Source organism: Lemur catta, chromosome 13 (assembly GCF_020740605.2).
Source record: "Lemur catta isolate mLemCat1 chromosome 13, mLemCat1.pri, whole genome shotgun sequence".
NCBI lineage: Eukaryota > Metazoa > Chordata > Mammalia > Primates > Lemuridae > Lemur > Lemur catta.
In genome coordinates, this window is record NC_059140.1 from 72,345,430 (window position 1) to 72,370,406 (window position 24,977).

The 24,977-nt window shown below is 40.4% G+C and overlaps 1 long non-coding RNA gene across 4 annotated transcripts; it reads right to left on the reverse strand.

The window, feature by feature from the left end:
- Window positions 1-3,002: 3,002 nt before the first annotated feature.
- On the reverse strand, window positions 3,003-23,937 carry LOC123649226. 4 transcript variants are annotated; one of them, XR_006738926.1, is made up of 7 exons: window positions 23,250-23,937; window positions 21,348-21,508; window positions 11,966-12,186; window positions 10,717-10,848; window positions 10,038-10,160; window positions 8,273-8,356; window positions 3,865-4,175 (listed from the first exon to the last, which is right to left on the reverse strand). It is a non-coding gene; the product is annotated as an uncharacterized LOC123649226 (long non-coding RNA). The 4 variants fall into 4 exon arrangements; XR_006738927.1 differs by lacking the exon at window positions 3,865-4,175 and adding an exon at window positions 4,641-4,921; XR_006738928.1 differs by lacking the exons at window positions 3,865-4,175; window positions 8,273-8,356 and adding an exon at window positions 3,003-3,807.
- Between the last annotated feature and the right edge of the window lie 1,040 nt (window positions 23,938-24,977).

Genomic DNA, 24,977 nt, shown 5'->3' on the forward strand with positions numbered 1-24,977 from the left:
CATGGGCCAAGAAGCATAGGTACCACAGAGTCCAGAAATTGACCTAGAACAACCCACATGCATAGTAAGACTCAGGTCATGCAACTCCCAACTGTCCAATCAAAGTGGTTCCATGGAAATGTCTGAGCCACAGGGAGGTCCCAATCCAGGCACTATAAAACAAGACTGAGAACATAACCAACCCCTTTTTGCCGCTTCCTTCCTTTTGCTCTCTCTTTGCTGTGACAATGGGTCCAGTTGTCATCATGTTCTGTAAACCTGTATCTTGCTCTTGCTCTATGATCCTATCTTTCTCTCCTCGAAAAACTTCATTTTCGTGCTTGCCTTACTTTGGTGTATCTGGTCATTCTTCAGCCATGAGCACACCAAGAACCTACATTTCAGACTGAAACCTGACACTAGGAGGAAAAAGATGGTGGTGGGAAGCTTCTGGATAGACAACTCACAGTGTCTCCAGACTATCTGAAGTTCAAAAAAAGGATTAAGACTATTGGTCTTCAGAACCAAATATTCTGACAAATACTAAGATTTTTTCTTTTTTGGTCTGTCTTCTAAAACTGTACTTGGGTTTTAATAATTTATAGTATTTTATTTTCCTATTCCTTTCTCAAGAATAGTGAGCTTCTGCTAAACATCCTGTTTTTATTCTATCAAGACACCTATGAGATAGGTATTATTATAGTTAATTTCTATTTGTAGAGGAGAAAATTGGGGCAAGATGAGGTTAAACAACACAGCCAGCAAATAATTAAATAATCAAACCTGAAACTGGTCTCAGGTCTTCTGACTGTTAGATCAAGGATTTTCCTATAATGTCTCAAATTTTTATATTTTCATAGCATGATAAAATATATATTTTCATGGTATGATATAATATAATGTGATACTGTGATATATTATGATAATTGTATACACTATAGTAGAGTTTGATACTACAACATAATGTAATAGTTAATCCCTTCCATATTTCAAACTGACATGTGTAGCCCAAGGTTGACTAATCAACTCTGTAGGGATTATTTGTTATAGGCTCAAAGGTAGCTATGTTCAATGGGACACTCTTTGTTCCAGGAGCCCACTGTGCATCTTCCCACCAAGGGGCAGTGCGTAAGAGAAGTAAGGGAGTTGGCTATCACACTGAGAGGTCCAGGAGTTCAGGAAATGACTGGGTATGAGGGCTAGGGAGCATATGAAAGGTGATCTTGTAAAGCAAGAACTCTACATTCCTTAAATTCCCTTCCCTTCTTTTTTCTTCTGGTTTGCACCCTTCCACAAGGAAAACAAAATCACCAGCAAATCAAAAGAACACATTGTGCCAAGAGATAAGATGAGCCTTTAGAAACCCACAAGAACCTCCAGCCCTGGGGGAAAAGACTACATGGGCCGTTTGAAAGCTGAGATGGACTATGCTCAAGATCAATAGATTTAATATTCACTAGAGCAGCCACGGTCACCATGGTGAGCAGGCTCTGGATGTAATTACAAGGTTCAGCTGGATGGATTGCAGGGAGAAATTCTTTAGAAACAAAACAGGGCTGGCACTCTTACAGGGCTCATCTCCAGCATATTTCTGACAGTCACAGACAATTCAGAAGACGGTGTCTTTGAAGATATAGTAGAAATGAGAGTAACTGGGTCATTTCATTCTGGGGCTTTCAAAGACTGCTCTTCTAAATCAGGCTAGATTCTAAACAGCCCCCAGTGTCCGTAGCTGTAATTCAGGACTGTGGCTGGGTGTTCACCTGACCTCATTTCCCAAAATGAAGAATTAACTATTAGACAAGTAAAAATAGAATTTCCCCAAACCAAGCACACTTTGGTCAGGGTAGAACCAAATGAAGCAGAATCCTGTAGCATGCACCTAAAGAATGGGAGAGGTCAAAAGTCCAGTTTATCTAAGATGCTATCATGTACCTTTAGGAAGAGTGAAACAGAGAAGGTGGTGGACAGTCATATTTCTGAGTTATAGTTTATTCAGTATATTTTGATCATGCAAATTTTCAATTTGTGTAGTTGCTCAAAAAAAGTGTTTCAAGATAGGCAATTGAGCTTTTTGACTGAGCCATAGATATTCTGACTATTCAAAGACTATACAAACGCTACAGTCTGATTGATGACAAACCCCAGAAATAGCGCAAATGGTTGATGTGGCTTTTTTAATCAAACTTTTTATTTTTGAAATAATTGTAAATTCTCATGCAGCTGTAAAAAATAATACAGAGGGATCCGTGTACCATTTACCGAGTGTCCCTCAATGGTAACATCTTGTGTAACTATAGTACAATATCACAAGCAAGATATTGACAGAGGTATGATCCTTCAGCCTTGTTCAGATTTCCCCAGTTGTTTTACATGTACTCCTGTGTGTGTGTGTGTGCAGTGCATGCATATGTGCATGTAGTTCTATGGAATTTTAGTTAGATACAGGTTCGTGTGTCCATCACCACAGTCAAGAAACAAAATAGATCCATCACCTCAAGGTTCTGTCATGATGTATTCCCTTGATGTATTGTTTTCATGACCCATGAAGGAAAGGTGAAAACTATTTCATTATTTAAGTTGAACAAACAAAAACTATGCATTTTTAAACACTCATTTGCAAGTTGCTTTCATTTGCTCCTATGTCTATATTTTCTCCTGAATTGCTTAAAAATATAATTAATATGATCTTATACATTTCCAATATTTTCACACCATTTTAATGTATATACATAGTCATTAATCAGTTATTTCCATTATAAAACACATGACCCATCAATTGCATGCCTGGGTGTTTACCCTAGAGAAATGAAAAATTATGTTTGCCCATAAACCTATACACAATACTCATAGGAGCTTTTTATGTAATAGTCAAAAGTTAAAAACAACTCAAAAGTCCTTTAGTGTGTGAATGTATAAACAAACTGTGGTACATTCATACAATGCAGTACTTCTTAGCAATAAATGGAATAAATGTTGATACACACAACAACTTGGATGGATCTCAAGGAAAGTATGGTGAGTGAAAAAAGTCAACCAAAATACATCCTATATGATCCCACTTATAAAATATTCTTAAAATGACAAAATGATATTCATGAAAAATAGATGAATCATCGCCAGAGGTTAGGATTGGGAAGAAGGTGTGACCACAAAGGAAGAGCCCAGTGGAGTTTCTTTGTGGCGATAGAACAGTGACTGTCTTAGTCAGTGAGGGCTGCTATTTCAAAAACACCAGAGACTGAGTGGCTTATACAACAAACATTTCTCACAGTTCTGGAGGCTGGAAAGTCCAAGATCTAGGCACCAGCAGGTTCGGTGTCCAGTGAGGTCCAGCTTCCTATTTTGCAGACAGCGTCTTCTCCTTGAATCCTCATGTGGCAGGCACAGAAAGGAAGCAATACCTCTTCCATGTCTTCTTATGGGGACACTAATCCCATCACAGGGGCCCCACCCTCATGATCTAATCACCGCCTAAAGACCTCACATCCAAATACCATCACATTGGGGATTAGGGTTTCAACATACGAATTTGCTGGGGGGCACCAACGCTTAGTCCATAACAGTTGTGCATCCTGATTGTTGTGCAAGTTACATGAATCTACGTATGTGATAAAGTTTCAGAGAACTATGCACCCCCAAAACGCGTTTGCATGTAAAAAATGGGTGAAATCGGAATTAGGTATGTAGTTCAGTTAATAGTATTATACCCATGTCAGTTTGTGATTTTGATAACGCACTATGGTTATATGAGATGCTAACATTGGGGGAAGCTGAGAGAAGGATGTGCAGAAACTTCCTTTTCTGATTTCACAAATTCTTCAGAGTCTAAAATTATTTCAAAATAAAAAAAATGAAAACAAAACTAAAAATTACTTGCTCCAGTTTGCAGAGAAGAATAATTATGTAAATTCTGACTACATTAGAATCCTTTTGGTTTTTTTAACATTTCAAATTTTATGATTATACTATTAATATACCATAATATGTGTTTAATATGGTAAAAAGTGTGGTAGACACAATAGTAACCTCTCCAAAGATGTCTACATCCTAATCCCCAGAACCTGTAAATACCTGTGTATTACAGGATAAAGGAGGATGAAGGCAGCTGACAGAATCAGGTTTGCTAATCAAGCGATTTTAAGTTGAGAAGATTATTCTGGATTATCCAGGCAGTCCAGTGTAATCACAAGGATCTTTAAAAGTGGGAGAGAAAGAGAAAGGAAGAAATCAGTGTCGGAGCAATGCAATGTGGAAAGGACTCAAGCCTTCGCTGGCCCTGAAGACGGAAGCAGCCACAAGCCCAGGAATTCGAGCTGTCTCTAGAAGTTGGGAAAGGCAAAACAACTGACTCCTAGAACCTCCCAAGAACAATGCAACCCAGCCAACATCTTGATTTTAGCCTGCTCAAAGTGAGCTTAGACTTCTAAACTCCAGAACTGTAAGATAATAAATATGTTGTTTGAAACCACTAAGTTTATTGGTAATTTGTTCTAGCAGCCATAGGAGTCTAATAGGGAAGCTTCTTAAAATTCAATATAATTGATGCAGCTTTCATTTAGTTATTTATTTTTATTTTATTTTATCTTAGCAGTTGTGGGGAAGCAGATTGTAAAAGGATTAGTGATGGCTTCTTAAAATTCAATATAATTGATGCAACTTTCATTTAGTTATTTATTTTTATTTTATTTTATTTTATTATATTTTATTTTAGCAGTTGTGGGGAAGCAGATTATAAAAGGATTAGTGATACTTTAACTCTCAGAAGTTTTGTAGGATTTTTTTTGGTTTTTTTCCCCCCTCCTAAGACTTTGAAGCTTCATAATTGGTGGCTTTGAGGTGGCAGTGAATGGAAGGAAGGTGTGCAGAGGAGCAGGGCAGGGCTGGAGCCAGTCTCCGTGCATAGAGTCGAGAAGGTAGGCTGCTGTTTGCCTGAAAACGACTGACATTAAAATTAGCTAACTTAGTTTGCTTCAGGAAAAGGACAAGGAAGTGATATAATCTTTAATTCCATTCATAATAGCAATACTACAATTGTTAGAGCCTCCATTAATCTCATGGGTTCTCATCAAAACTCTAACTGGTCTCTCCTAACCAATCTAGTCAGTGAAAAAGATTTATAACCACAGGACATTGCTTGAACCCTTCCATTTAGAAATATTTTTGCATGCTTGTAACTGCAGTTCCTATTTATTGAGCATCTTCTGTATTCTAGGCATTGTTCCAGATGCTTTGCATATATCGTTCCTAATAATCCTAACAGCCCTACAAGGTAGAAATTATGCTCATTTCATAGATCAGAAAACTGAGGCTCAGAGAATTTACTAACTTGCCAAGATCTCAAAGTCCTGAACAGAGTATAAACCTGAGATTCTTGACAGCAGAGGCTAACAATAATATAATACCCTATATTATACAGTATAATTATAAATATATTTATACATACATAACATAAAAATGTTTATTATATATTAGTATAATAAAAACTTTATTTTTTATTAATACCAGAAAAAAAACTTCAAAGTAGTGGCTGGTTTTATAGATAATGATGAAAGTCTAAGTCAGAGGAAAGCATAGTGTGTACAATGACATTTCTATTCCTAAACAGCTTCCATATCAAACTTTCCTGTTTCTCCTATTTATGTTTGTGAGCTCTCTTTCTTTTTAATATACCTTGGCCCTATCAATTTTAGCTCCTCTTACAAAGAAAATACATGAACTTAATGAGAATTACTCAATGCCTGCGGGTTACTTACCACAGACCCTGACAAATAGTAGACCCTCTATAAGAAGCAGTCAATACAGCATAATGGCTAGGAAAGTGGGCTCTAGAATCAGCCTGCCTCTACTACTTAATGCTGTGGGACTTTGGCTAAGTCACTCAACCTCTCTGAACCTTGGCCTCCTTACAGGTAAAATGTGGCTAATAATAACAATACCTGTATCATGGGGCTCCTGTGAATCTGATTGGATAACACATGTCAAACTTTTAGCCTAATTTACTAAGCACTCAATGAATATTAGCTTTCAGCCATTATCTCACTTCCTCCCCAGAAAACCAGAGTTACAATAAAAGTATTACAGTGAAAAGAGAAACCAATGCCTGATTTTCATCCACTGTATTTATATACGCACCAGTCTCTTTTTGCCAGAGCTCACTAGTTCATTATCTGAACAGAAAGAAAGCAGATCATGGGATTTGGGAGCTCAGAGACAACCTTAGCTGAAATCTAGCTTAATCTGGCCAAATTCAGAGATGAAATAGAGGTTCATAAAAGGAAAACTGACTTCCCAATGTTGCAAAGCTTGTTTAAGGCAAATCCAAGAGGAGACTCTAATCTGTAGGTTTACAATTCTATGCTCTTTCAACTATGAAAAAATGTACACCTTTTTGGAGGTCAGTTCAACACCATCTCATATGGTAGAAATTCTAAAATAAGTCACTAGTCACTTGTTCCAAAATGTTTAACTGATTATATTAATTTAGGTACATCTATCTATAGCAAAGTTTAAAATTCAAGTAAAGGGAATTTATATACTACTAAACACATATGTCTAAATTGCTTAAAATGGGTTATGATAAAAATATGAATACTCTCATTGAGTTAAACTTTTTAAGTTTAAATGAGTTTTATAAAACTGCTCAACAAATTTGGAAAGCAATAAACACTAATTAAAATAAAGATTGTCAACAAAAACTTTGAAAAATAAAGTAAGGATTTTAAGCGCCTGAATCAGGCCTGCTTTCTGCCCTCAGTGAGATCCCATCCACCAATTCCCTGACCGCACAGTCACAGAAGAGCTTCGCCAACACAGTCTTCAACTGCATCACCTTGGAGCTAATAGTTTTAAATGTGACAAAGTTTCATCTTGATTAATACAATGAATGTGTGCATTCATTAGATAAGGATGCATTGAGCACCTCCTTTGCTCCAGGCATGGTGGTAGCAGCTGGAGCCCTAATGAGGAGAAAAGATACTGTCGTGTCCTGAAGAATCTTTGGGTACAACAGGAGAAGCATACAAATGATTAAGAAACTACAATCCAGGATAATGAATATCAATAACTGAAACTCAGTATAATGAAAATCAATAGCTAATATTTATTAAATACATGCTATGTGTCAGGCAATATGCTAAGCCCTTTCGCATTATTTCTCATAACCCTCTGAGAGGGATGCTATTACTATTAGCCTCAGGAAACCGAGGGAGGAAGTTGCTCAAGTGTCACTGAACTTGAAAGCAGGACTCAAACCCAGTCTGCTGAGTCCAAGTCCTGTCTGTTAAGGACAACTGCTCCAGGGGTGACTGACAGGGAACATACAATGGGCAACGGCACCCACAGGGAGGCTCCTAATCCAGCCTTGGTGGATCACTGCCCATTTCCTAGAGGACCCATGTGCATTCAGACCTGAGAAGTGCATTGGGATTGTGCCAGTTAAAGAAAAATAAGACATCCCTTCCAAGGAACCACCTTCCTGCTGTCCCAAGGATGGCATGTGACCTTCAAGTCTCTTCTTGGTATAGCCCAGCCTCCTCTCTCACCACTCTCCACTCTATGCTTCTTAAATATTAAATGAAAAAGTTAACATTTTTCAGTTGCTTCAAACCACCAAGTTAAACCACCACACCTCTGGGCATGCCATTCTTCTGCCTAGATTAGAGCGCTGCTTAGTCATTCTGCAGGTCACAGTTTAGATACTGCTTCCTCCAGGAAGCCTTCTGTGAGCTCCATCCAGGCCCTCCCCAAATGGGGTTTAGGGTCCCTACCGTGCATTCCGATGGCCCCCTCTATTTCAGTCATCGCGGCACTAAGTGCCCTACTAAATCCACGTTCAAACATCTGCCTTCTCCATTAGACTCCACAAGCTCCACTTATTAAGGTCTGTTTTATTCATCACTGCAATCCCAGAGCCTGGCACAATGCCAGGCACATAGTAGGCACTCAATAGTTATTCACAGAATGAATGAAAAGATCCAAGTTTATGGAGTAACATCCCCATCTTGTGGCCTTTTAGAAGATGCCCGGGTAAAGCTATAATCCCCTGCTGTGTTTGTAAAAGCACAGGTGGGCTCCCAAGATTCTTACTCCATGTGCTGGATGAAATTAAAACAAAAACGAGAACCCATCTGCAAGTTCAGTATTTCCTACTGTTAGTTGACACAAAGCAGGAGAAATAGTTGGAAGGGATTAAACCTGAATATATGCTTGTAAACAGAAGTGGGACTCGAACCGACAAACCAGTTGCCTTACCCACTTCCGTTCTGAAGCAAAGGGTTATATTTAGGCTTACCATCTGGAAGGACATTTTCCAGGCACATATTTCCTCATGGATTTAGTCATAGTCAGAGTTCCAGCCTTCCTCCAACCACAGAGCCTCAGGTGGAGAGAAAGAAAGCAGATATTTCAGAGAGGAAGCGCCTAGCTAGTGAGTGGCACTGCTGGCCCCAGAACCCAAACCAGCTGGCTGCTGGCCCAGTGTCACCATCACGCCATCCCTGCTAAGTCACAGTTGGGTTTGCTAATAATTGGGCAATGATTAGTGTGCGGTGGAATGGAATGATGGCGTGTTGTTTTAGCTCATTTTGTTACGGACTCGTCATAATTAGCATGCAACTTCTCTCTTTATGAGTGGTCCAGAAGAGGATGATGGCACATAAATTAAAGTTATTCCCTAAATGGGATGCTTTGAAAATGTTGTAGAGAAAGAGCCAGCCACAACATTAAAGTTTTACAGAAAGATTAGAATTAGAGTAGAGATTTTTATATATATAAGTATTACATTTTGACACACAAGTCTATTCATCCCAAAAATAATAATCTACAACTTGAGAATCTTAGACTATTTAAAGGGGGAAGATGTTTAAAGGAAGACTAACTCTGATTAAAATGAAAAAAATTAATGAGGCTTTCTTCACATCCCCAAAGTAATTACTGCTAGCGTTTATTGGAGCACCTCCTATGTGCCATGAACTGTGCTGAGCACATCACGTGGACTAGCAACAGCAGCTTTATAAGTAGGTGTTGCATCTTGAGGAGAGGGAGCAAAGGAAGGCTGAGTGAGGGTCTTGTTCAAAGTCTCCTTGTGAGTAAATGCTGGGTCTGAGATTCAAGACACCAGAGCTGCTTTCATGTCTCCTGGCAAACCCAAAAGTCAAACCCTTGCTCTCGTCTGTTTGCTACCCTAGGACCTTCTTTTTAATTGAGTTAAACTTATGCCCTCACCTCTTCTCAGACACACCATGAATGTTTTCTCGTCCTTTCACCTAATGGAAATTTAAGGTATAATACCAAGCCACAGTGAAGCAAAACAGGAGTGTATTGGGAGTTGAAAACAAGGGCTTCGGAATACTTAGATCTTCTGCTTTATCAGGTCACTTAATCTTCCTCAAAGTTTGTAAAATGGGAGCAACACCTATTTCCCAAAGTTGTTGAGAAAATTTCATGAAATAATAGTTTTGAAAAGGCCTGGGACATGTTGGGTGTTCAAACATTTGAACATTTGTTGCCTCTGACTTGATCATTGTCCTTGGGTTCTACAACCCCCTCTAAAATCCGCAGAGGACACCACCTCAACATGTAAAAAGACTATAAAGTTATGCAGTTGGTCACTGAGATGTTGTATTCATAGAAAAAAAACTCTTTGCTACTATTTTTAAACATTCTTGAAAGACCTACTGAGTCCAGAATAATATTTTCTCTTAATTCTGTCTCCTAAGAAAACCAAATCTAGCCCTTTCTGGTCAAAGTTTGTTAAGCCCCACTTTAAAAGTTAATTGGTTTGAACATTTGTTGGCAAATGAGAGAGAAAGCAAACAAGCCCAAATGAAAACATTCCTTCATTTATTTTTCAGGTGAAAGCAATCACCAATGATTCATTCATTCATTCAACACTCTGCAAACATTTATTGAGTGCCTACTATATTTGTTTTTAATAAAATATAATACCAGGTGTTCAGAATATTTGGAGATTGGTAAAGTTCATGTAAGTTGTAAATATTTTTACTCCCTCTTTCAATCATTCCCCAGGAATGAAATTCAGAGAGTGACAAGCTTACTTTGTGACAAGCAGAGATGACTGAACTCTCCAAGGTGACGACCTTCCTGCACTAATGAGGGCTCCTCCTCTTCATTGCCTGTAGTAGCAGCACCTCCCTTTCCGATTCAGCCACTTACAGAATCTGTTTAAGATAGGCACAGCCCAGGGACATAAAGTTGAATAAATAAGCAGGTATTAGGTATTATAAATGTTCTCTTTTTCTTGCCACAGAGATCACAGAAAAAAATTAAATGAAAGAACAAATGAAGTCACCTGTTCTGAATGTTAACAACAAAAAAAAAAAATTAGAAACCAAAGGACTTTGACTGTTGTAAACACTGACTACCAACAAATATTTCCTGGTATGAGCAAGTATGCCTTAGGAAGCAATCTCTAACCGAACAAAACTCTTAAATCTTTCTCTCTTTTTTTTAATTCAACACATTTGGGTTTTTTGTGTTTTTATATATATTTTTATTTCAGGAATATTGCAGGGGTACAAATGTTTTGGTTACACAAATTGCTTTAGTACCATTTGAGTCAAAGTTATGTGTGCCCATCACCAGACAGTGTGTGTTATACCCGTTAGGTGTGAATTTACCCATCCCCTCCTCCCCCGCACCTGCTGGATTTCTGATGAAAAGTATTTCCCTTTTATTACTCTGTAAAATAACAGTGACACTGGCCCTTCATCTCACCTCAGGGCCGGGGGAGCTGTCAGAGCCAAATGTTCTGTGTCAAGTGAAGAGAGCCACCCCGATGTTGCTTGTGTACTCCCACGTGCGTTTGACTCCAGAAACCTCCTCTGCCTTCTGTTTGGTTTCGGAGGACTGGGGAGGGGATAACAAAAGGCACAGTGATGCAATAAGCACAATAATGGCCCCAAAGACACCCACGCCATACTCCCTGGAACCTGCGAATGTGGCACCTTACCTGGTGAGAGGGACTTTGCAGATGTGATTAAGCAAAGCATCTGGAGATGGGACATTATCCTGGACTAGCTGGATGGGGCCAATGTAATCACAAGGGGACTTAAAATTAGGAGGCAGGAGGGCCAGAGTCAGTAGTAGAAAATGGGATAACAAATGCAAGAAGTTGGAGTGATACAAGGAAGGGGTCATGTGACAAGGATGACAAGGATTGCAGGTGGCCTCTAGAAGCTGGAAAAGGCACAGAAACAGATGCTCCCCTAGGGCCTCCAGAAGGAATCAGCCTTGCCAACACCTTGACTGTAGCCCAGTGAGACTGATTTTGAACCTCTGAGCTTCAGAACAGCAAGATGATAAATGTGTGTTGTTTTAAGCCACTAAGTTTGTAGTCATTTGTTACAGCAGCTACATAAAACTAATACAAGTGAAAAGTTATGTTCTCTAGTTACAAACAACAAAGGCCTGAGAATCAGAAGACTGGTTCCAGTTTGATCTCTGCCACTACTAGCCGTGTGGCCTTAAAACAAGTCACTCTACCTCCCTGGATCTTAATTCACCCATATACCAGAGGGCTTGACTGGTTAACTCTTAGTCCTTCTAACTCTGAGAGTCTATGACAGACACAGTGCTGGGTATACAGAGCCACTTATATCAATGTCCTGCTTGTCCTCCTGATGATATTCTAAATTTCAATTTATATTCTCCTTGCCCTCCCATATCTCAAGCAACTATAAAGCCAGATCATAAATCCCAGATATTGGCACTGAAGACACGGAGGCATATAAAATGCGTTTATAAATCCTGGGATCTGTTTTTCTAGTATACAAGAGTCTTTAAAAAAAAAAAAATGGTGCTACCTTAGGTAGGTTTATTTTAGAGAAAGAGCCTCTTAGTTCTGGCCAGACAGAGGCCCAGCTGTTCCACTGCACCCACGGGGTGTTTATCATCTCCACTCCTGTACAGTAATTTTAATAAAAGCCCTGCAGCCACCCTCACCCAGGAGGTAAGCCAGCCCCACCTGTCTCCCTTCCTGACAGGCTGTTGAATGTGGACGCCTTCCAGCAGCTAAAAGTCATTATTTTGCCTTCTCAACCTTTCTGCTTTTGCTCCAGGTAGCTGTTGCACAATGTTGTATATTTAGAAACATTATGTCAGCTATTTCTTATTTTGCCATCTTTGAGGTGTCACGTGACTTGACTTTTCCAACAAAATAGATCTCTCTTTGCACCACTCTTCACTCTGTATACACAAGAGAAACTTAAATGGATTAAAGGGATCCCACTATTTGACATTTCATTTTCCTCAGAATAAACAATCCCACCCAGGCACCTGGCGCTGGAAGGAGCTGAGGACAACCAGGCCATGCTCTGCCCTTCACCAGCCCTGTGCAAAAGGTTTTTTATCTGAAACTGAGCCATTCGTTGTTTTCAACCTGCCAGATTTTGTGAGGATTTTCACCGAAATCCAATTAGAAGCCAAAATATTCTGAGTACACATTTAAAAGCCAGATTTTAGGTACTTAACAATTCTGACAGGTGCACACTTGCTGTATTTTTTCAACTTGACAAAGGATTGCTCCTTCCTTTTGTGAAACCAGCAGAGGGATGAGAGATTAGATTTTACACTCCGTTCTCATAGAATCGTGGAGTGACAGGTTTCCTATACAGACCATCATGCTGAGCCTAGAGTCTCTGAAAACTTGAATAATAAAATGGGGGCCTTCTAAAATGTGGCTTGACATTGAGAAGGTGATGGAAACCATCTTAGCATATTAAGACACAAGAGATATGCTAGGAAAGGACTGATCCTCCCCTTGGAAAAAGGCCTGACGTTTGTGATACTTCTGAAGGTCAGAGGATAGTGAAGTCCTTGTCACTCTCCCTGTCCCAACACCCACAGGCCAGCCGCAGCCAGCAGCGCAACCAACTAGACAAAGAAAACAAGGGCAAAGAACTCACACTGAGGCCAGAGACCAAAGGCAGAACTTTGGGAGCAGGAGGCACAAATTCAAGCATATCCTCCTTTGTGGGTAAACACGTATCTCCCCAAGAAGGGCTGAATTTTCCACCAGTGAAAGTAATTCTATTTTGATACTTTTTAGCTTTTTCCTGTGAAAAAGCAGATGAGTAAAGAAAACAACAATCATACCTCCCTCCCCGAAAAAAAATCTGCACTGTGTTTTATATATCCCTCAGTTTTCTTGTGGCTCACTGTCCCTCGATAGAAACCAAATGCTATCCTTGAATACTTCTCATAAAGGTCAAGGCTCTTGGTTACAAGCAGTGGAGGCCAAATATCACTAACTTAATGAAGCAGAAAAGGCATTTACTGAAAGGATATTGTGTTGCTAACTCAATCAACAAGGCCACAGAACCCAGGCTGAGAAAATGGGCAGGATCAATGTAGGGTGAGCAGCAGGGAACCAGGCACATTCTGTCAAGAGGCCACGGCAGGCAGCCACCACCCCCCACAGTAACAACTCAATGTTGCCACCACCAGACACTTCATTGTTCTTGCCTCTAGAATTTTGACACTAGGTACTGCCACTGCTGGATTCAGCAGTATCAGCAAACCAGCACCTAGCAGCATTTCTCAGCTCACTTTGCATCTTGATGCCGTTCTCCCAGGAACATCCTTACGTTCAAGCCTACACACTGGACACATACCCCAGCCACGGGGGCCACGGAGAAGGCATTTCTGGCCATTTCAGCTTCTATAATAGGAGGTGAGACTCCTTTCCACCAAGACTCGCACTCCAGAGGACTTTGCACAAATAGAAGGGTGTTGATGCAGGATGGCCACACAACAGCCTCAGTCGTCTTCCTACCTGATATCCACATATATTCTTCATTGAAAACACTCCTGCCCTGTACAATGCAGTGTCCCTCAAACAAACATTTTCCATGCCTCCCGACAAAGGAAGGCCACCCTAAGCCTTGCCAGTTACCGCTTCCAGCTCAGAGTCTAAGAGTGCTGAGTGATGTTCATTTCCTTTCTAATTCTGTTGAATTTCATCGTAGTATCTGTAGCCAATGGCCTGAAAGGTAAAGTTAACCAACAAAACCTATTTTTAAAATGGTGTGGGAAAGAGTATGGAAAGAAAATTAGTCAAAATACACCAGTGTATACATGACATGGTCAGGAAGGAAATACTAGTCACGGGGATGTGGTCAACTGTTAGGATTTCTCCCCTCTGCTGTTCATCTTCCTTTTGTCTTCAGCCAGCGTTGGAACTAGTGTGGGGTCCTCAGAACCTGGATGACACAAACCTTCTTTCCCACCTGGGGGAATCCCAGCCCTTGTGGGTCTGGTGTATAAGGGGCAGCCGTAGCTTTTCATTGACTTTGACCACTGGATAAAGTGATAACAGAATGCTGCCTAGGAAGTTACCAACAACCATCTCTGTTGGGTCATGCAGCCCGATTCCCTCTCTCTCGTCAGGATCAATCCCCCCAGCAAACAATATGATCCTCCTCTCCCCTGTTCTCCTGGCAGCATGAGTAGCATAAAATAGCCATGCTTAGCTTCAAATTCATCTTAAAGTTGTTGTTATGTCTTCTTCCTAAGGTACTAACATGACTACGCTAACAGAATCCAGGGTCACAGTGAGAGAAAGCAAACTTATGAGTGGGCCACAAGCTGTACCAGGCAGGGGACCCACCCCTACTTCCAATTCCTCATTCCTGGACCTGTGCCTTCCGGGCATGGAAGAAAGGGCACTATGTTCCATTTGCAGTGTGGAGCATATCCTGCATTTTATAAGACAGTTTCCATTATTACAAGGTATTGGCACTATAATTGAATATTCTGTAGTTCATTACACCGTTCTATAAAGCTAACTGCTTCTAGTGATGGGCATGGGATGAGAGCAGGGAATTCCAGGAGCATCAAGCATTGCCTTGTTTCTGTTACTGTAACTTATCTTCCAGTTGGCCCTTCTGACTCCAATAGTCTTTACTTCCTAAATCAGGAAACTAATGTAGATATCTGCCAATTACAAAGAATGTCTATCTCAACTGTATCTAATATGCATACTATGTTTACATGTATTTATATACACTCATATATATATATATATATATATATATATATATATATATATATATATATATGAATTTACAAGAACTAGGTAAATAACCATGTTCAAAGCCCTACTGGACCACAATTATAATCTGACTTTTTTAAACACCTGTTCTTCTTGGTGGACCGTAGTGAAACTTGGGGTTGCCAGAAATGAGTCTGAGTTAGAGCCATTGTGAAATCTTCCCTTGAAATATCTGGATATTTCCTGTTCCCTAGGGCCCAGGTAAATGGCTACCAAGCAGGCTTTCAAGGAATAACTAGGAAGACTGTAAAGAGTACCCGCTTGCAACTTGCCAGCAGGTCCTTGCTGAGGGGTCCCAGAACTGCCTTCATTCAAGGGGCTCCAGCTCTGTGATGTGGCTCAAGAATGGGAATTGGATGAGGAGCTATGACTCTCCATCATAACAGCTCAAGTCAGGACTCTTCACCACACCTAGAGATAGTTTTATTTTTTATTTGAATGCATCAAGAAATATCATAGTGAGCTTCCAATCAAGGATCCCATGATCAATGATCTATCTCCAAACTTTGTATGGATCCTACTCTTCCAAAGGACCTTTATCCCAGGCACTCACGAATGTAGCCATACCATTTTACCTCTTCCAATCAAGTCCTGTTACTTGGCTCAGGTATCTGGGTGTTTTCCATCGCTGCTGAGTTTATGAGACCATTTTCCCTGCAGCACTTTCCACTGATATCTCAGCCTGTCAGAAAGAACACCTGACCCACATCTCAAAGATGCTCACCTCATCAATACATTTCTCAAGGCCTTGGTGAAGGCAGTTTCTTCTGAGACCTCTTGAAGGGCATAGTTATGGGAGACACACTCGATTAATCCACTCAAGCACTGCTGTCTCTGGTAGACATGGTCTACATTACAACAAGGAATTTCTGATAGATTAAGTTTATTTACTCTAGACCTCTGTGGAGCCCAGTTTTCATTCAACTGGCCAAGTCAACAATTAGAACTATTTCCAGCTGCCTGGTCTAGCACATGGGATCCAGAATCCTGGGATGTGAGCTACATGGATAAATTCAGTCTGATCTGAAATTACACTTTCCCGTCCTTGGTAGAGCTTCCTCAGAATTCATTCCCCTGCAGATTTTGCTGATATGAATTAGCAAAGTCTTGTTATTCTTTTCGTATGTCAGCCTTCTCCTCCTAGGTTTGCTTTGTAACGTCTCAAGCACCCACTCCCCCATCACACACACTCAAGACACACATGCTGTTCCAGGCCCAGAGCTGTCACTAGTGGGGACAAGTGCAAGAAGGATAAATGCTTCTTACGAGGCAACTCCCTTAGGCAAAGGTACCACAAAATAAATGCCCCTTACTTTCCAAAGTTCAACAATACTTGTAGAAATATTTTCACATATTTTTTACAGAACTTTCGGGTCTTTTGAATTGGGAGGATTACTCTGGACTGTGAAACTACTACATTCCTGGAAGCCTCTCCAGCATCATTTGATATCAGCGATCACTCTCCTATTTTGGAAATCCTCCACCTTTTATGCTTCGATGTCTTTTCATTTTCCTACATTTGCATCTCTTGCCTGGCTTCTGATTGTTCTTCACTATTCCAAAATGATCTTTTCTTCTCTATCTTCTTCTTTCTTCTCTTCCCCCCGTTTCAACTATAATCAATCATTGATATGTTTTTCATCAACATATCCCTAGGCAATCTCTTCTGAATTCCAGTCTCAGATTTCCAACCATGTGCCACACATCTCAAAGTTGCTGCTGCAACATAACGCCTCCAAGCCAGGACTTCGCTTCTTCCTGCACAGTGAGCTCACTGTTGCTCAGGTTCTTGGAATTAGGTTCTTGGAATCCTACTTGAGTTGTACTCCCTCATAAACCCCATCTGTTCTTTTCCAGTTCCTATTAAACACCTCCAGAAAGTATCTGAAATCCATCCCATTTCTTGGGTTATATCACTTTTTACTCAATAATTGTGAAAGGCTTCCCATTGCCTTGAAGAAAAAAACTTCTAAAGTTTAAAACTTAAGACTTTTAGTGATCTTCTCAACTTTTCCCAGGCTGATCACTCTCCAACAGGTCTCCAGATCCACCCCTTGACTGCCAATCACACTCCCTGATGTACTTGCAAATTGCTGCTCTCTCATATTCACCCCTCACGTGTCCACTTCAGCATCATTCGTCATGCTAGTCCCTCTGTCTTCCAACTCCCAACCCTCCCCTCTCAGCTGCACTAGGTAAAGAATCCAAGAAGTGGGGAACAGATGAGAGAACAGGAAGAAGAGGATACAACGATGACATGCCAGTCGTGTCCTTTAGAGGGTATCCTGGAGGTCTAGCTCCCCCTTTCCTGGCCAAGTCATGGAAGGGAGGGGATAAAATGACCAAAAACCCTGGACAGATGTTTGAGACTTGGGGTAGAGGGAATCTGTGCCCTGTGCCCAGGAGAACCCTGAGACCTGGCAAGATCCCAGTGTCCTCAACCTGGCATACACAGAAGCAAAGACGGCAGACATGGCAGTGGAGCGGCCAATCTAGAGTGAGAGCCTCAGTGGTCTCACGGAGGGCCCGTATGTCTGTGCGATGTCAGCCAAGAAAACGATATCAGCACACCACAGAGTGGCCAACAGCATAGACGCACTGACAGCCCCTTTGTGCTAAGAGAGTTCTTACTGTAAGAACCAGGAAGACACTACAATTACCTGAGTAAAATGACCCAAGACTGATGGAATGAGAATGTCTCAGCTGACGCAGGTGTAGCTATAACAGAGACCCACAGCACATATGACTCCACTCAGTGCTCAGATATCGCAAAGCCATGCTGCCTTCCCCATAAACACAGCCTGGGCAGGGCAGGGAAGAGTGCTACGTGGATGAGGATGGACCATCTATACCTAGCAGAGCAAGGACTCCAAACAGAAATTAAGCTCAGAGACAAAAAAATAGAAATAGCCATTTCTTAACCACCTGATTTTGTGCTTGAGATTCACATCTGCATATGTGTATTATTTATATATGTAGGTATATATTTTTTCAGTCACTAAATTATTGATGTGGTTATACATATTGTGATGAAAAATAGTCTCCCAGTTAAAAGGAGTTTGTGATTGGAAGGAGCATCACGAAAACTGTACTCCTAAACATAAAATCGTGCAAACCAATGAAGGGACACAACAAACCCGTGTTCTCTGTAGGAAACACTATCCATAAGGACCTCCAGGAAACTATTTTCACAACCTTTCACAGAAACTCATATAAGAATTTATTATAAATAATAGGATCTGACAGCACTGGGAGGCAATTTGTAAATTCCACTCTATGATGAAATAGTAGGGCTGAAACTTGGGGAATGGACTAAATAAGATGGCCTTAAAGGTGACTGCAACACAGCAACCCTCATTATATTTTTAGAGCCCAATTTTCCTTCTCCTTGTATAATGTCAGAACATTTAAATTGCCAGTTGCAGGAAGAGATCAGATCAAAATACTTGAAATATTTAAGACACCACTATAGAAGACATGTTTCAAAATATGTACAGCATAATATATGTATATATCAAAATAACAGAATGTTAAAAAATACATAAATATATAATACATAAGTATTATATTTATATAATGTGCCTCATATTTAATGTGCATGAATCAGTAGGAGACATACTGATTTACATAAAAATCATTGACAAAAGCAGCTTATCTATGTAGAAAACCTGCAGAAAATATATGAACATATATAAAGGATGGGAAATGTAAATGGGAAAAGTTGCATAAAGACATTGAAGGAGAGTTAAGGGAAATCTCTAAGCTCTTCTGTCAAAAATAACTGTTAAATATGTTTCATTACAATTATACCTCACAACATGTTCATTCTCTGTCCCTAAGGGATTCCATTTTGCATAGAATCTAAACACACTGGCTGGGGGACGTGGAGGGAAACCTTTGCTGAGATTGGATTTAATCACCAGACCTAATTCTTCAGTAGTGGAAATCAGCCAAATAACTGGGTGAAAATGCTGACTGGGACAGAGAATGGAGTGACCCAGCTAAGCGGAAGGGAAAACATTTTTGATTAACTGAAAGGACAAACACTTCATCTTAAAATGTCTAAAGGTGATGTAGAACTAAATAATTCTATAAGGCTGTTCAATGGCACTTTCCCAATAATCCTTTTCATACTGTATCGTATGAAATTGCAAGAGGTATATTTTTGCAGGCGACTTCCTACACCTGAAGTAAAATTTAATGTTTTTTAGAGCTTCTAGAATAGGCATTTCTATTGCTCATAAAAACAATCTCTTACATTTTCAGGGTTGTACCGTAAGGGTTATCGGTTGCAATTTGTTGCCGTACTTCGGTATGACACAGTATCAGTAAGAAATTGTTTAGTGAAAAATCATTTGGGGAGCTTCTATGTGGAGTCGGGTTGGTTCTCACAAGTTAAATTACCTCCATAGCAGTGAACTGCAGTGATTCTACATGTTATTCCAAACATGAAAATGTGATTATTCTTCCCTTTTCAAAGTCATCCTGCAATCAGCAATAATTAGTACACCTGTCAAAAGTCGGGATCACTTTACAGACATTATTAACTCAATGCCACATTAAAATCAAGTTTATCATCACTACTGTAACAAATCTTGAAATTGACAAGCAGCATTCATTTTTATTTTTATATTTTTCCCTATTACTTTTTTAAGGGCAATGATATGCAGCCTTTAACTGGTACATTTCTCTTTTTCGCCAATATGTTTTTAAATATTATGTAATCTGTTCAAATATCTTTTTTAAACAATGAGAGAGAGGAAAAAAAGGATTTGGCTACTTTGAGAAGTCTCTGCACGACTTGTTGGTTTTATGAAAATGAAGTATTGCTAACCAGGAGGAAGTTATTTAAAGGGACACAAAATGGCTGTTACCAAAGTAACCTCCCTTGATTGGAGGAAAACCATGACAGGGGACTCAGGCTGCAGACAGAAATATAACACATCTCGTTTTCCTTTCTTCTTCCCTTGCTTTGGCCTGCAGGGAAAGAACAAGGAGTTTCTCCCTCCTCACAGCTGCCTGGAACACACACAAAGTTGAATGTCACTTTTAAAAGCTGACAGATGCACACAAGCATATCCAGAGACAGGCAACCAGCAGGACAGACGCGCAGTTTAGAGACCAGGGGGCAGGATGAATGTTGGAGGCACCTGGGAATGCCTAGTCTGCAGAGGGAACAATTAAGGCAAAATATAGTCCCTGATTCAAACATTTGCAGCACTCTAATGTAGATGATGTCTTCAAGTGTGTTTGTGCGGTAGCAGAGAGCAAATGTCTGATGGCCCCGAGCCCCCACCTGAGGCCTCTCTTCTGGGCTGGCAAACAGCTACCTTCTCCCTGCGTGACCACGTGGCCTTTCCTCTTTGCATGCCCCCTCCCCACACCCGTGTCCATTCCTCTTTTTATAAGGACTCCAGTCCCAGTGGATTTAGGCCCCACCCTTAACCTCAATTACCTTGTTAAAGGCCCTGTCTCCAAATACAGTCATATCAGAGGTTAGGGCTTCAACATAAGAATCTAAGGGAGACACAATTCAGTCCATAACATACCGAGAAAGAACTGTCTTATTCATCCACCATTATGTGAGGGATACTGTTTGGCCTGTCAACAGGAAACTTTATTTTTTATTTCAAACTGCAAGTATACAAGGGTTGTTTGGAAAGTATCCAGCCATTGTTAATACTATTTTTCATATTACAATGTTCCCCAGCTTTTCCTTCTCTTAACTCATTGGGTGTAAGCACAAAGCCCATGGGCTGCCAGACATGTGGCTGACTGCCTGGGGACAGCTCTGCCCCCACCTCCATGAAGCCATGTCCTAACCAATCTCTGCTGGTTTGGGTTTCCTCTAGGATCCAATGACAGGCTGCTTAAATGTCATCCCTGGAAGAAACTGCAATTGAGTCAGAACCATATACATTCAATATGTCAGCTTTGAGTCCACTCCATAGGAAGTGCTGAAAATGTATCCCCTATTCTATTTTCTGTCCAAAATTATGTCCAGGCATGCTGTCCAACACAGCATGACAGAGATTTCGCAATGAGATTAGATGCTATCTTGAAGATACTTCAATAATAAAATGCCTATAAAGAGATGCCTCTATTTGAACACAATTTCCTTTCCATTATTAAATACCAAGAAAGAAATTTAAGCCCATAGATTAAATCCTTTTACAAACTGAACTTAAAAGACATTAAAAATCCAAGGAAACTAAAGTTTGAAATAAAATTCTCTTGCTCTGTGTATATAAGTTCAAAGTACAAAGTTGAATTACAAAATAAAAACCCTCCCTACCTTTGTGTTTTATTGTCCTTAGGCTCAGGTAGCAGGATTTTCTGTGTAGGTAGAGTTGGGATTCCTTCAGCAACTCCACCAGTCTCTCTCTCGAGTGGGTTTGGAGCTTCCAAAGCCTCAGAAGTCACAATAATTCAATGGCCAATCTCTCAGGAGCCTCACTTTTAAAGAACATAAAGAGTCAGCAGGACCCACAGAATTACCACAATCCTTTGTCATATCCACCGAATTTCAAAAACCAGCCTTTAGCTCTTAGATCAATTATTTCAGGCAAAAATGACATTGTCAGAACGAGGGCTACCAAGACCTCTATGGAAACCCAGTGAAATCTGAGAAAAAAGGAAAATCTTCTTGGAGTCAACCTCAACAGGATGTCTCTTATTCAAGAACAATTGTCTTAATTCAATGACCTGTTTACTTAAGCTCAACTGGGAAAATTCTAGCAGCAAGAAGTTTATTTTGGGACTACACATTTAGCATTTTCAATTACATTTACATTTCTTTACATTTCCATTTTTGTGGGGAAAAAATCCATCTATGCTTCCTGCATCCTCGCTCAGAGTGTTATGAAAAATAAAGTCAGATCAAATTAGAAAAATTTTAAAAGTTTATTGCTAAGAACAGTTCTTGATCTGGAAGACCTGAAACTGAAAGTGGTAAGAAGCTTGGTTTACAGAAGCTACGGCACAGATTATAAAACACAAAGGAGGAGTATTGTGACCTTTTTGTGACTGGCTATTACACATTACCATTCCTTTTAAGGTCAACTAGAGCTGTGTAAGCTGATTTGTCTATAGCTGATTGTTTTAACTTCAACTGAACCATGCTGACAAAAACATAAAGCATATGTTTTGTGCTTTGGTCATTAGAGCTGGCGTTTGGGGGAAATCAGGATGACTTAAGTTTTGGCTATGTGGCTACAAAAGCAGATGGACTTGAGTATATCTAAACTGTGGCCATCACTCTTTTTTTCCTTTAACAGTATCATTCGAGGCATTTCTGCCTCCTTGCAAACTTAAGACACCTGCAATGGGGCACCCAGTCTCCAGGCTCACTGTGGGCCCCTTTCTTCCCATCCAGTACATCCAGAACCTCTTATTTCCATTTTCCCTGAGAGTACTGGGCTTTGGGCCCTGAACACTGCCCTGAGGACAGGCTCTATCCCATGACACACCTGCCCCATCTCTCAGGAACAACCATGTTTGGGCCTGTGTCACAGTGGTTCTCTCCTCTGCCTCAGCTGCAGAATTACTTGGAACATGAAACCCATCTGCTAAGTGAAAGTTCTTCATTCACAATTTGTTTTAGGTGAAGAATCACCCTTAACAGATTACAGCACTAAAGCAATTTCCATGCTTCTCAATTGTATTTTTAACGTGATAGTATTTAATTTCCCTCTGCTATTCCCCAGCTCCTTTCAGAAAGGCTACTCGAGTTTCTCAATAATTTAGTCTACTTTTTAAATTGGTCCCTTTCCTTTTCTAATCCATAGAAGGGCAAATGCTGCCTGTTGGAACTGAGTGGCTCCCTTCCATTTGCCGTATCTTTGCTTTCTGCCTCAGACAATTATTTTTATAACTCCTCCGGATTTATCTGATGAGATCTACCATAGTAAGAGAGAGGTTCTGTCTACGGTACTCTCAAGGACATGGGTAATCTCCCCAGGAGAGATTCTCTCACCAGACAATATTTAAGGAAAGCCTGGACTTGGTCTCTGATTGTCACATCTAGACTTCTTCACATCTTTCCATTATCTTCCTTTAGGGTGCTAATTTCATAAATTTATCAACTAAGGTCAATAAGTTCTCTCAGGGCAAAGGCAATGCCTGTATCTCCATCTGCAGTGATTTTGTCACATGGAAGCTCATGTAAGAAATGCTTTGAATACTTTTTGTGCATTACCTCTATCAAGTCTGTCCAGGTTCTTTGTAACCACCGGTCCTGCCGTCCACTTTAAGGAGTGGTTCTCCAGTTGCTTCAAGGGAGGTCCTACGGGTGTAGAGTTGCCTCTCGGTGACTTGGGCTTTCTTGGGGGAACCATTCTAGCTTTCTGAATTCTCTGAGTTCCATTCACCACTTCTAATCTAGTAACAACAAAAATATGGTATCTTTCCCTCCTTAAGAGAAGTTAGAACCCGAGCATTTCTTTTGTTTCCCTTGTACGTTGATCTCTGTCTTCAAGAGATATGATTTTCCTTTACACTGTTTCTTAAAATAAATAAATAATATCTTCCTTCAGCTTACCCTGCCCTTATTTCCTTTACCAATCTTCCACTGTTTATGAATTTTATAGAATGACTGAAGTACCCTTTTCAAACCACTCTAGTTTTTCTTTGTCTTCCTGAGCAAATGGGATTATTAGCGGCAACCAGCTCTGGTCACAGAACATTTCTGTTTCTTTGTAAGTTTTTAGGTTTGTAATAATGTCCTTTAGATTTTCTATCTTAAGAAGATGGCATTTTCTAACAAGAGCCCACATCTTTTACTTCCTAATTAAATCTAACACATTGATGGTAAGGTCACAATTTGGATTTCAGATACCAAGTCAGGGTTAGAACTTATGATATTAATATATTCAGAGCCAATTTGAGAGTGTGTGATGGGAGGGGGAGTCTTAAAAGTCTGTGGAAATGCCACATGAACTCCCTCCACAGTGCCCTCCTCGGTCATGAAAAAGAAAGAGAATCTGAAATGCCCAATCTAGATTACCTAACTAGATCTAACTAACCATGCAGATCCTCTAGTGCTCTGTTATACATGCAGAACTCAGCTGCCTTGCAGTTTAAACGTGGCAAATATTCTTCTGACCACTAATGTTTACAACGCTTGTAAAAATCTTCTCTACAGTGGAATTGCTTTGGGGAAACACTCAAACTGTGCTTTCCTCTAAACTCCACAATAATCAACACAGAAGACTTCTGTGATCAAATGTGAGGTTTTTTCCCCCAAACATTTAGCAGTGGACACCAGCGGTGTCCTCTAATTCAAGTCTGACACCATCTACCTGAGATACTGTCAGATCCCACAAGTTGAGGGCTCAGTCTCCAAAATTCCCTCCCTCCCTCCTCAGCCCCCGACAGCAGTCCGGCTCTTCTGACTGACCAGCTTCAAGTTGGGGTTCCCATGACAACCTTTCTCTTTGGGTTCAATTAATTTGCTGTAGCAGCTCACAGAACTCAGGTAAATACTTACTTACGTTTACTGGTGTATTATAAAGGATATTACAAAAGATATAAATGAAGAGATTCATAGGGTGAGGTATGGGGGAAAGGGTGAGAAGCTTCCATGCCCTCCCTGGACACCACCGTCCAGGAAGCTTTTCATGTCCAGCTATCGGGAAGTCCCCCAAACCCAGTCCTCTTGGGTTTTCATGGACAACCATGGGAAATGTGATTATCCTTCAGGGGACAGAGCAGGACCCTCTCTAGAATGAGCATCTTATGACCCACAATCAGAAAGGTGGGGGAAGCCAGAGAGATTTTGTTTCCCGAGAAACACACCCAACATTACAACAACAAAAGGCTGTGACAAGAGATATGGGAGTTAGGAGCCAAGAACTGTGGACGAAAACCAGCACGTATATCGTAACACCACAGGAATCTGTCTCAATTTAGGAAAAGCTTGTCCTGT